This window comes from Pelmatolapia mariae, linkage group LG13 (assembly GCF_036321145.2).
Source record: "Pelmatolapia mariae isolate MD_Pm_ZW linkage group LG13, Pm_UMD_F_2, whole genome shotgun sequence".
Classification (NCBI taxonomy): domain Eukaryota; kingdom Metazoa; phylum Chordata; class Actinopteri; order Cichliformes; family Cichlidae; genus Pelmatolapia; species Pelmatolapia mariae.
Window position 1 is genome coordinate 5,096,978 of NC_086238.1, and position 10,168 is coordinate 5,107,145.

Sequence of the window (10,168 nt, forward strand, 5' to 3'; positions counted from 1 at the left end):
TGACATGAAAGAGTACTAAAAGTTAAAAACAGCTGTCCTGGCTCTGTCCAAGCCTTGTACAAGAGGTAATTTATGTGGTCAAGCTAATCCGGTAGTCCATTGCTCAACATATAGTAGATGAAGATCCTGTAACACAAAAGCTTCACAACAACTAGATGGGTAAGATGGTTTTGTCTTGGGCTTCTTAGGTTGCAGTTTGGTGACAGGTGTGTAACCATAGCTTGGACTTTTTGCATTAGCTAGGGTAGCAAGTGAGGTGAGTTTTCACTGGCATTTTGTTTATCTAGGAAATGCTTGTTCAAGTTCTGTTATCTAACAAAGCTGTTTAGGGAAGGTAAACAAGGGCACTGTAACGTTCCTGTAGACTGTAACACTCTAAACTCTACTGGACACAGATGAATACAGTCAATGTACACACAGAGCTAAAGGGACAACAGAGAAATGGTAAGGTGGCTTTAAAGCTCACCTTAAACAGCTGCTAAGGTTTAAGTTGGTTAACTGTGATCGGGTGTCTGACAGATGCCGGATCACCACTCCTGTCTCTCAGGGACAACCCCCATTTATCCTGGAGATCCCGCTCCATCCCAGGATTAAATGTGACATTTAGGAGTCGCTGGAGGTGACTCACTTGTCTTTCCTGTAGTCAACTAATCCGATACACATTCAGTGTGTCAGGAGAATGTCCAAGTTTTAATCTTGAGTGTTTTACATGCAGTTGTAAACTGTATTTGTCTGGGGTGACAAAGATGTAGCTTTTTCTTTCGAAAAAGAAGAGACAGAGCACATTTACATGCACCACAATCAATATAATAATCAATAAATATTTCACAAAGGTGATCAAAAACTACACTAATTAAATTATCTGGCTTGCTAGGATTATTATGTCTAGCTGTATTTTTTTCCCCTCTTTTTACTATGGGTTCAATAATAGTCTCCTTTACACCCCTTCTCCCTCACACTATAATGGCTAAGATGAAGTTGTACATAGGAAAAGGTCAAGGCACACAAGGAGAAGGAGGTTAATGCCTGTGAAACTGACAGGTGGAAAGTAATTGGTTTTTTTGAAAGGGGGAGTGAAAGCGGTCGTGTTAATCTGTGTCTGTGCTATTCTTAGCCGGTCCATCAGCCAGCAGAAATATGAGAGACGCACATGATGACAACGATTGGTAAGTTTAGCAAGCGGGTCAGAGAACAGTGACAGAACCTTCAGACCGCCATAGTATGGCGTTATGTTTGTGCCTCTGTTCTGAACGCACGTAAATAATTTTTGCAAGTACAAATGTTGCATTTTGAAGAGAAAATTATTTTAAAATTTAATTTGAGCGAACAAAATTCATTGCTGTGAGCAAGAAATGTATTTCAGTGTTTGCCATTATCCACACACACACAATAACAGCCCCTCACGCTCAGTTGTTGGCATTTGCTCTTGCTCAGACCTCTACTCTGTGTTCTGACAGACATCTGAAGACCTGCTCTCAGTGTGTCACTCCCGCTCTCAGCATCTCTGCTCCCTGCACGCTCAACTCTTTCTGTACAGTGTGCCACAAAACCAACCAATCACAGACATGGATGTAAAAATTCTAATTGGCTGTTTTGGTCGCTCGCTAGCTGCCGCATTCCGGAAACACTGTCCAAAATGTAGCTAAATCCAGTGGTTTAAACTAGATTAAAACCCATTTTCTGTTGGTATGTTTAATTATTTTATTTTTAAATATATAATTTTTTAAGACCATTGTTGGTGTAGCATAGTGCTGTCACATTGTTATGAAACAGATTTGGAAAGAGTCAGTCCTGAAGGGGTGTTTCCTCCTCAGCTTAGCTTCTTCCAGAAGGAGGGATTTTTGATTTACTCTGCAGCTAATGAAGAGATGACAGAATCAAACAATGGCTCCAATAATACTAAACCAAAACAAGCAGGTGAGTTCAGATTTTTGTTCTGTGTATTAAGTAATTTGCAGTACCTTTTATTAAATATGTTGTGAAATTGTAGTTACAGGTGCAGTTGTAGAGTTTAAGCTTACCTTATGGCTAATTAACAGCATAGTTTTCTTACTGAGGATGTGTATCTCCATGTGACCACTTTCATGACTAATTTTTGCAGTTTTAACTAAATCATTTTAAATCTGTTTTTAGGGTAATGGTACAGTTGAGTCGGCAGTCAGAAATCTGGTATCTTTGTTGCTTAACAACATGCCACAAATCCTTCATGGAGGCCAATTTAACAACATAGATGTTTAAATTAAAATATACTATTCAGGACAGATGACATCTTTAACAGCTTTATAAACAATAACTCTTATGTTATGCAACGCTGCATTTTTTTTTTAAACTCATACATTTTCGTCCCACAGATCATTTCCAGGATATTTCAAATCAAACTTCAGTCTTGGTAAAAAGAGATGTTTAACATCTACTAAGCAGCTTGTTAAAGCAGGCAGTAAGACCATAGCCCTCAGTTTTTATTTGCTGTCAAAAAACACATCCCACACACCTTCGCCAGCTGAGGGGCATGGGGAGACAAACAGTGTCTCTTCCAGAAGCTGGTGACCAAGCAGAGGTACGTTTGTAGAGCCGGTATTAAAAGCAGTGTTTGCCATTATCCATTATCCATTAACCTGAATCATATGCCACTGTCCATTTAGTGTTCCATTCTAATTAACTGTGTTTTTAACGAAGATTTTCAGACTTCTGGAAGAAACATTTCCAAAAATGTAACATCTTTGCAACCATTTGTTGCAATTAACAACAAATGGTTTGTTGTTAATTGCATTTTTTTGTGTGTGTTTTAGGCATTGTTGCATGCTTATTCTGCATTATGATTATGTAGCGGATACTTTTGCTGTTCATGCTATTTTTTTCCCAATCCTCTTTCTCTTAATAAAGGTGGCAGTGGTCGATGAAAGCTCACTGTAATTCCACCTGAAATGGAGGGATATTCTGTCAAAACACTGAAAGCTGTGTCAAGAGGTGGCAAAGCCACTTTTTACATTGTACCTCTTCAGGAATCATTAGACACATCTCCTCTACCTCCCGACTCACAGCACTTTTCAAAGATTCCAAAGAAGATATGTTACCAGTGTAATGAAGTGATGCCTCTGCAGATACTTGCAGTACACATCAAGATGTGCAAAGGAAAATTGTCTTCTGATGAAGTGAGGTGAGACGTAATTACTGATTTTGCTGAAAAACAACAAAATATGTAGTATCACAATTACTGTTTTCTAAATCTGCAGGAATCTGAGTTATGCATCGTGAAAAGCAAATGCAAGGTAAACCTAGCACATTACTAAAATCCAAAGTGACTACAATTAATTTTTGATCAGTAATGATCCTATTTCCACTATGCGTAACATGCATCCCTCTTTCAAATTGTAGGTAATTTGTCCAAAATGTACTAAGGACTTTCCAGAAGAGAGATCACAGTCCATGCCAGTCGTTGTGAGGATGGGTAATCTCTTTTCAGCTGTTTATGAAAAACTGTTAATCAGTTACAGTCGACATAAACATATGTTTTTGAGGTTTTTTTTAAACTTTGTTTCGTCAACAACTTTCAATGCATGGTGCCTGCAGCAAATGATAAAACTCCATACACACCAGCTCAAACTTCAGTATGCACAACAGACAGGTACTTTTTGATTTTTTTGTTCATAAACACACTATTATTTGAACCATTTGTTAAAATTATGTGTAAGATCATTTACACAATAACTGGGGTTTAATGTCATATAAAATATTTTATGACCACATTACTTTAAATTAAAGGTTGTTGCACAGAACATGCTGCAATGATTTTTAACCATCTTTAATTAGGCAGCGCCTTTTAATCTGAACATGATCATTTGTCTTTGAGAATTTAGGATGTTTTCTACCCTTTTTTTTTTTTTTTTTTTTTTAATTTAATTTAATTTTTTTAAGCATGCAAAATGCATTGCGTTTCCTTGAACAACAAGTCCACACCACAACAGAATTCAAGTTGTGTGTGGACAGAGAAGACCTTCCAGACAGAGGCATTCTCCAGTGGCAGAGAAAATGCATCTTCTATCAGTGTCCTTAAGGTGGTTTTCACTGGAGAGTTTTTAAGTGGTGAGATGCCTATTACCTGTTTTATCCTGGTGTCAATAAATAATGGATAACTTAAAAATTTGGATTATTATTATTTTTTGCATGAAAGACATGATTTCAGGTATTGAAAGCAGATTCTTTGAAGGACCTGAGAACAAGGGCAAAAATCCCAAGTATTCTCTGACCGATCTTAACAATGAAAACTTCAGGTTGGTTACATACAAGCTTTGTGTATTACATTTAATACGTATCTTATATTTTTGTAAATGGTACCTGAGAATGATTACAATCATTTGGCTACACAGAACTGTTGGTGAATTAATTGCAGTCAGCTTTGCCCAAGGTGGCCCATCTCCTGCATTTTTCAAAGAATGGTGCTATAATTTCCTCTGCTCAGAGGTGGACTTCAGCTGTCTAAGGATGATGTTGCAGATGTGGAATCTTCACTAATCATCAGCTCTGGTACATGATATATTATGAGTATGGTGTTTTTTAAATACTTTTCACCTTCTGTACCTTCTCTTTCGTGTTATACATTTCCAGGTTGAAGATGCAGCAGGTACAGTCTCTGATGATGTGGGTTGATGAAATTGTCAGCTGTGGATACACAAACCAGATAAAGATGGACAGTAAGGAAAGCATGATCCGGTAAGGGGTGAAAAAAAGTCAGCAACATCATTAACCACTTTTTTCCCAAACTAGTTTTTCATTTTTATATATCCCCCCCCCCCAAAGTGCTATTGTCTTGCACTCTAATTTGTTTGCTCCTGGGAACATCCTCAAAGTAAGTATTAACATAACAGCTTCAGTCTGATCTGGAAGACAGTCCACTTATCTATACTGTAGTTATCCTGTTTTCATTTAATAGCTTTGACCGAACAATATATCTACAATATAATCTACTTTATTTCCCTATTTACAGCCAGACGCTGATTTCATTATGATGAACTGCCAACCACATTTCAGTGAAAAAAGGACATCTAGGGAGAGAACTGAGAGGAAGATCACACATTTTTTGCAAGATTTCTTGCAGGAGATTGAAGTATCAGGTACTATATAGTATTACCTGTGTATATACCTATAGTATTGTGTATATATACCGTAGGCATCTTTTCAGTATTTTACTGCTTCAGCATGCAGGGCACCTTAAAGCATCCTTAGATATTAATTACAAACATTCAGATTGCTTTTTATTTAGAATAGACTTCATAAACATTTTCAAACATAACAGATGGAAACACAGGTGGTGCAGCTGGTGAAAAGTCAGTCTCTTGCTGTCCAGCATGTGCTCCAGTGGATGACCGGCCAATCCCATGTTCCCATCCTGATGAAAAGAGACATTTCAAAATAACATGCAAGTTTGACCACGAATGTAAGGAGCGATCACTCCATTTGTTACCCAGTTGTGAGTCCGTGCACTTGTACTGTGACTTTTCGTATCAGGGATGTTTTGTTTGTTATGTTGGCCTTGGCTCTCTCTGAAGCTGACTGTCAGTCTGAACCCAAACTTTACGACTAGGTGAAAGTCAACCTTTTAAAACTACCGTCTTGACTCCTCCTTCACTGTTTTAACTTTATGTTAGTCCCTTCTATCCCCTAGGCTAGCCTGGGGATGTAACAAACCTAAAAAAATGGCAGCTGATTGCCATTTAAAACTAAAGTACAAATGATATCAACACTCCATTGTTTAGGTACTCATCTTGTCATTAGTTCTACATTTTGGGGTAAAACCTTGTGTAGGACTCTATGTTGAGAGATACTCAGCAAGTGCTTTGTTTGCTTGTCTAATTGTTATCTGAATGTTTCAGCAAAAATATTATTCAGTATTTGAGAACTTTTAACAGCGTTGACTTTCAAGTCCATGTTAGGTGTCAGGGTGTCACTGTTGGTTTGACACCTGTTGCAAGAATTGTATGTACAGGTTACACCATGTGACTGAGAATGTTCCAAATGATTAATTAAAAATTAAAAAAGGTGACCTTTGTTTTCATTTTGTTCTTACAGTAATTTAGATTAGTGGTAACTGAAAAGCAAGAATGTATAAAAGAAATCACCAGCAACATCTCCCAAATGTCCTGCAAGTGTTCAATTTATTAATGTCAGAAGACAAGAGTTACCTGCTCACTAATATTTTGAAATTCAACATTTAAATAAAAAAAAAAAAAAAAAATCTTTTTATGATCTGGTACCTCAAGTTTCTCCCCCTTGTCCAGCTCTTGTAGATGTCCCATACACCAGAGCTGTACATGAGTGAGACCTCCTGTCCTGATGGGATTATTATTCCATCCGCCAACAAAGGTGCCAAGATATGCTTGGAGTCAAAGCACAAATATGTAGTGGACACCAAGGAGATGAATGACATCAGAAATGTCAAGCAGGCCGTCCTCCTCCAGTGAGTGAAGAATATCATGGTACTGGCTACTGACTGCAATCCAGACATCACGCCAAAGTCGTTCTACTCTGTTTACACATTTTAATTAATTTTGGATTTCAGGTATTTTATGCTTAAAATCATGATCAGAACTGCTACGACAATCTAGCCATGCAGTCGAATAATAATATCTTAAAACATTATGTATCTTAAAATAAACTAATTAAACATCCTAACGTTTCTGGAATGCAGTAGCTAGCGAGCTGATGGGCGACCAAAACAGCCAATCAGAATTTTTGCATCCAAGTCTGTGATTGGTTGGTTTTATGGCACAGTGTACAGAGTTGAGCGTGCAGGGAGCAGATATGTTGAGAGCAGGAGCGACACACTGACAGCAGGTCCTCAGATGTCTGTCAGAACACAGAGCAGAGGTCTGTTATTGTGTGTGTATATGGATAATAGCAAACACTGAACTTGCACACAGCAATGAATTTTGTTCGCTCAAATTAAGCTTTTCTTCGCTCAAAATAATTTTCTCCTCAAAATGCAACGTTTGTACTTGCAAAAATTATTTTTGTGCGTTCAGAATAGAGGCACAAAAATAATCAGACCAGTACTGAATTCCAGATCTGTTTACTGTGTATTTACAGTAAGTGGAAAAGTCTAAACTGTGTAAAGGGACTTTCTGGGAATACAGTCTACCACATAGGTCATCGTCTGGAGGTTGGTGATAACTCTTTCTTCTTTTTCTTTTTTTTCCTTTTCTTTTTTTATAAACAGTTTACATGTTTGGAACAGCATCAGAGTCAATCAGGTGCTGTCCTTTGGTCCTGCCACAGTAATTTTAGAATGTCTTTTTAGAGACTTTGCACGTAACCACATACTGTGTCCACTGTATTACATGTAACCTACATTTAACTGAGCTCAAGAAACCGTGGGCATTGAGTGGAGGGCTCCCACTAGTGTCCAAAGGTGGCTTGTGAAAAAGTAGAAATTAACCAGCAGCCTCTAAGCTTATGTGGACATAAGCATACAGCACAAAGTTTACAATTCACTCAAAAATACATGATCATGATTAAAATCTATAGCTGCTCTTTCCGCTAAAGTAACACCTTTCCCCCCCCTCGACTGCTTTAAGTTAACATCTCTAGATTTATTGCTAAACTAATGTTAATTTAGCACTGACTAAAGCTTTCATCCAGTTAGTCTTATCTTTTCTCTCGTGTTAACCATTTGTTTCAATCTTGCACTGTCACAGCACTTAACTTCCCTAAATTCCTCACTAACTGAAGCAGATAACCATGAAAGGAACCAAAATGAGTTTGTATGCATTGTATTTTGTCATGTTTATATTTATGTTGTATTTAACTTAAATTTCAGATGCTGTAATGAAGACATTTCCTAGTTCTTTTGACACTAAATCCTTTTTCTCAAATATTGTGGCCTATTCAAGCACAATTTTCATGTAATTGGGTATTTTACTTTATAATTGGTGGGACTCTGTATTTTGGCAGTGCTTGACATGTTTAATTACTCTACAAAAAAATGATTTGAATAATAAATCTCTACTTGAGTGTTCATACATTTGAAACAATAATATTGTGACATAACTCGCTGAGGGTAATCACATTCATTAGTAAGATCTTTTAGGTCTAGTGTTTGGTGTTTTCCCAACTGTACAAAAATTATTTTAACTCTCTGTACCAATTTCTTTACTTTTTATACCCCCCCAACCCACCCACCCGCCATGTCAGCCTGCTTTCATTAAACCTGGATATTATAAATCTGCACCAGCCTCAGGAAATCCATACACATGGGACTCAGTCAGCAGGAGTGCCAACTCTTTTCCCCTGGAGAAGGCTTTGTGTAGACCGAAGAGTGGTGTTGAGGCCCCCTCTCATGTGAGCCAAAGTAATGAGGTAGCAGGTTATTGAAGACTCTCCATTGGGTCACTTTCAACTCCTTTCAACTACCTCAATCCTCATGTGCATCATGGGTTTAATACTGTTGGACGCAGATATCTCTATGGTCCTCCATCTGAACTATCTGGATATGTGGATAAGGGCTTCCCATCTTGTGCTCAGATTTGTCATGATTGGCAGTCAGAGTCCAATTCCCTGGAAAATGAGGAACTCTGCAAGACATCTAACACTGTGAGCACACACTCATCAATCAGAATCTGCTAAAACAACCAAAAAATACATTTAATATACTAGTTTTAAAGAGTTCAAATATATTCTCTTTGTAGAAGCAGATCAGGCCCCAGATGAAATAATCCAGAAACAAGAAGAGCTTGCTTGCGATTGGAGCATCAAGAAGAAAAATTTACTGTGCGTTTTCCTGAATGTATTGAATAAAATGAGCATACATTATTTGGACTAAGGTAGAAAAATAATTTTATTGTCCTTCTCTCTGAAGTCACAAACATTTGCTCAGATCCATTTACTGCTCATAACTGCATAAAATGAAATTATTCCTATACTGCAAGCATTATTTTACAATGACATTTCCAAAAGATGTTCAAAGTCACTACATATGTTTATTGTATATTTTACAGCAAACATGAATTTAATTAAGCTTAATTATTACAAAATAGTCATTTTAGATTATTTAAAAAAAACAAGTTTACTCAATAATTATTATGAGCCTGTTATTATTAATGGGAATTAATAATCAAAAACCTGAATGGCTATAACAAAAAGGATACACTTGGGAGGATAAGTAGATATATGGATATATATAGGAAGATATATGGAGATTTAGATATCAATATATAGGGTTAGTGAGATACAGATAGATATATATTATATAGAGAGCGCTATTGTTTTAAAATGTTCTCCATATTCTTCTCCCATCACATGGTGGCAGTATAAGCATGGTTATTTGCCTTGCTGCTTTCTCCTGCAGCGCTTTAGCTCATCAGGGCCTATAATGCATCTTGTAGGAAAGTTTTCCTTTTAAATAAGGAGGTTGAATAATAAACTATTTCACGTTAAGTATGACGCTTCAGCAGCCATGACAAAATCAGCTTTTTGTCAGCTGAATCAAAGAAAAAACTGAAGGTCTGAAGGGAGCTATCCATGACTTCATCTCCAGCTTTCCCCCCTCGCAATAACATCAGATAACTTGAGCATTTTTTTTTTTGAGCATCTATTTAATACTTCTATCACATTTTTATTAGTCCTAAACTGTTGCTCTGGCTTCCAGTTTAGCACATCTTAGATTTTTTTAATGGCGATGTCTGCTGATAAATCGAAACCATGGATAAAAAAAAACATCAGCTTGAAGAATTTAATCTCGGCACAGATGGACACATCAAAAAAATCTGGTCTTCTCCAATAACTTAGAAAACTGTTTTTGCTACCAAACTTTTATTTGTTTTATAAATTTTGAGGCTGTTTACAACTTCTTTCTGGACTGTGATTTGTCATCTGTCTGTAGCTTATTTTATTTGATCACTTTAAATCACATTTTAGTGCATCTTAATTTATTATTCTTTGTATGCACTTTTAAATGCTCTATATGGAAAGTACTTAATGTTTCAAAACAGTCTTAGAGCAACAGGGAAGAATGCAATTAAAAACGTCTTAACTCCCCAGTTCAGCTACCCAATTCCAAAAAAACTGTGAAATTCAATTTGATATTAATGTTGACTTAAATTCAAACTTTTATATGCATATATAAAAAACAGAGCTTAAAATTAACAATAAAAAAATATATAAATAAATGCTTTTA

The 10,168-nt window shown here is 36.7% G+C and overlaps 1 long non-coding RNA gene across 1 annotated transcript in view; it reads left to right on the forward strand.

Moving 5' to 3' along the window:
- LOC134639788 (uncharacterized) overlaps positions 1-8,775 on the forward strand; it is a 20,221-nt gene extending 11,446 nt beyond the window's left edge. The window contains exons 2-3 of the long non-coding RNA XR_010095386.1: positions 8,188-8,586; positions 8,682-8,775. This is a non-coding gene — a long non-coding RNA (uncharacterized LOC134639788). The remainder of the gene's footprint in view (positions 1-8,187; positions 8,587-8,681) is intronic.
- Positions 8,776-10,168: the final 1,393 nt, after the last annotated feature.